Source organism: Arabidopsis lyrata (assembly GCF_000004255.2).
Source record: "Arabidopsis lyrata subsp. lyrata unplaced genomic scaffold ARALYscaffold_4, whole genome shotgun sequence".
NCBI lineage: Eukaryota > Viridiplantae > Streptophyta > Magnoliopsida > Brassicales > Brassicaceae > Arabidopsis > Arabidopsis lyrata.
The window spans coordinates 10680796-10683842 of NW_003302552.1; the positions used below are offsets into that span (position 1 = coordinate 10680796).

Consider the following 3047-nt stretch of genomic DNA (forward strand, 5'->3'; position numbering starts at 1 on the left):
AGAGAGGGGAAGGTTTTTGAGACGGAGTCATCTGCATGCTCAGGCGACCTAGAGGATCCCGAGGGTCGCGTTGAATATCGGCATTTGTCGGCTCCACTAGCGGAATTATGGGGTGTGTATTATGGTTTGTATATAGCTTGGGAGCAAGGCATCACGCGACTAGAGCTAGAAGTGGACTCCGAGATTGTGGTAGGGTTTCTTCAGACAGGGATAAGTGACACGCACCCTCTGTCGTTCCTGGTACGATTGTGCCATGGCTTCATATCAAGGGACTGGATAGTCCGTATTGCTCACGTGTATAGGGAGGCTAACCGTCTTGCGGATGGGTTAGCTAACTATGCGTTTACATTACCTTTAGGTTTTCATTTGTTTCCGACTCGGGTTGACGAGTTGAGTTTAATTCTGTTAGAGGATGCTAATGGGACTGCGCGCCCAAGAAGTGTTCGTGTTTAGTTTTCTTTTTCTTTCGTTTGAATAAATGGCGGGAGGCATTGCTTCCCGCTCGCCTACCAAAAAAAAAAATCAAAGCATTGCACCATCACTCCAATCGCGGTTTCTACAGACACATAAGCTAGATTTGCTCCAGGACAGCCTCTCCTTCCACTCCCGAAAGCAATGTATTTTAGGACTTCTTCTTTTATCGCGTCCTTTTGGATTGATTTTGAAGAGAGAACAAACCTCTCGGGTTTAAACTCCAAAGGATCTTCCCAGTTATTAGGATCTCTCATTATAGCATAACCATTAATAACAAGTTTTTTCTTCTCCGGTATATAAAAGCCTCCTATCTTACACTCTTCTTCAAACGTCCTTATCACAATAGGAGAGGTAGGATGCAATCTTAGCCCTTCTTTGACGATTGCTTGCAAGTAAGGGAGGTTTGGTAGATCCGTTTCTTGAACCAACCTTGTATTACCTACAACGGAATCAATTTCTTCTCTCAATCTCTCAAGAATGTAAGAGTTGTTCATGATCTCAGCCATGATCCACTCTATAGTGTGTGTCGAAGTGTCAGTACCTGCAATGAAAAGATCCTGCAATAGCATACATTTCTTAGTCCAGATAAAAACGAATGGTGTTCGCTTGGGTTCTCAAAAGAGTGGAGTATTTACCACAAACAAGGCCTTGATATGATTTCTAGTGACCTTAGAGCATCAATAACGTTGGTATGTTACGAGATTTCTTAAAAGACAAAAAGTAATAATATTTTAATTTTGCAATTATATTCTAATATTTTAATATAGATAGATCAATGACAGAGCTATACGTGTTTTTAGTTTGTAAGAATGTCTCTTATCTAAGAGCTTTTAGACATTCTCTCTCTTCCTTCTCTTAACTTTTTATTATTTTTTTTTATTTTTATTGCTAAGAGTTATACTAAGAAACTAACGTTAATGATGCTCTTATACTCTGCGGTTTCGGCTCTACAAGCTTCCAACAAGACATCCATCATGTCAGTACCTTGATGATGTTCCTCTACTTTCTCTTCGTATTCCACAATAATCTTTTCCAACACCTCGTCAAACTGTCGAGAAACATCCATTAACTCATTTTCAAACAGTGAGATCCCGAGCTTCTTAAGCGGTTTGTGCAAGATGATAGCCAAGAAAAGCTTCTTCGTCAAGGCATCTGACTAGCTTCACCGCCCTGCTCTGACCCTCTCTGCTTCACCGTCCTGCTCTGAACAACTCCTCCCCATAATCATCTTGCAGAGGCTGTTGTTGACTAGCTTCATAGCTTCCTCTGCAATCTCAACGGTCTCGTTCTTCAACGCCTTATCTAGTAGGTTTGAGTAAAACCGCTCTACCTCTTTTGCACGGACGCCTTGTGACCTCTCGAGTGCTTGAGGTCCAAGGATCTTGGTGACCATGAGCTTCTTTATGAACTTCCAGTAATCTCCATAAGGTAAGAGTTAGTCTGGATGGAAAGAAGAAGGCAGAATTGACCCCTCGTTCGTAGGGAAGTAGGAAGAACATTGAAGAGAAGACGAAGCAGTACACCAAACATGCTAACAAGAGCAGAAAGGAATTCATATTCAACGAAGGAGACTTGGTTTGGATCCATCTTCGAAAAGAACGTTTTCCTAAGGAGAGGAAATCTAATCTAATGATCTGTGCATTAGAAGAGAGAGGAGAAGGTGAAGATGGCCAATGATCGGTAGAGACGGACTCCCTGGATTTGCAAGGTAAGTACAATGTGAGTAATAGCTTCAACGTTGCTGACCTTATCCCTTTTATTGCAGATAATACAGATTTGAGGTCAAATCCTTCTCAACTGGGAGAGGATGATGTGATCATGGGAAGCTTGGGTCAAGGAACTAAGGAACAGCTTGAACCAGAGGAGGCACTCGACCACGTACTCGACCACCAGGAGGACAACGCGATCGAGCATGCTGATGCTGAACCAGATGATGTACTCGACCACATGCTCGACCACAAGGAGGACAATGTGATCGAGTATACTAATGCACCAAGGAAGTACTCGACCATGCAGGGAGCTAAGGAGCATGATTCACTTGGAGCTGAAGAGGATATGTCATTGCAAGTTGCTACTGGACCAATGACAAGATCCAAGACTAAGTTGTTGAATCAAGCTATCAACACACTTCTACAACACATGGAAGGCAGCCTTAAACCGGAAGCTTGTCCAACCACGTTGGTTGTGATTCAAGCCGTTTAAGTGACATCATTGGAGGTGTGTGACTTGCACTCTTTTTCCCTCCTCTTGGTTTTGTCCCAATGGGTTTTCCAAGAGAGGTTTTTAACGAGGCAAGCTCACACACTTATACTCGAGCCCAATGTTGTCTCGCAGCCCATCGCCAAGGAGAAGCCTGTTTCTTTAAAATTTCGAATTCAGTCTTTGTGTGTTTAATTTCGTTTTCTTTCCCTAGGATAACTCTTCATCTCCCTAGAACTCTCTTCTTCTCTTTATATTTCGCTTCTTCTCCTTGTAATCGATCATCAAACATTTTCTTATCAAAATCTCTTTCTGATTCTGTTTGATCATGAGATTGGTGTGTAATATCCTTTCTCACTTGTGAATGCTCTTGG

At 42.3% G+C, this 3047-nt stretch overlaps 1 pseudogene; it reads right to left on the bottom strand.

Moving 5' to 3' along the window:
- Positions 1 to 506: 506 nt before the first annotated feature.
- On the bottom strand, positions 507 to 2158 carry LOC110229255 (annotated as a pseudogene).
- Positions 2159 to 3047: the final 889 nt, after the last annotated feature.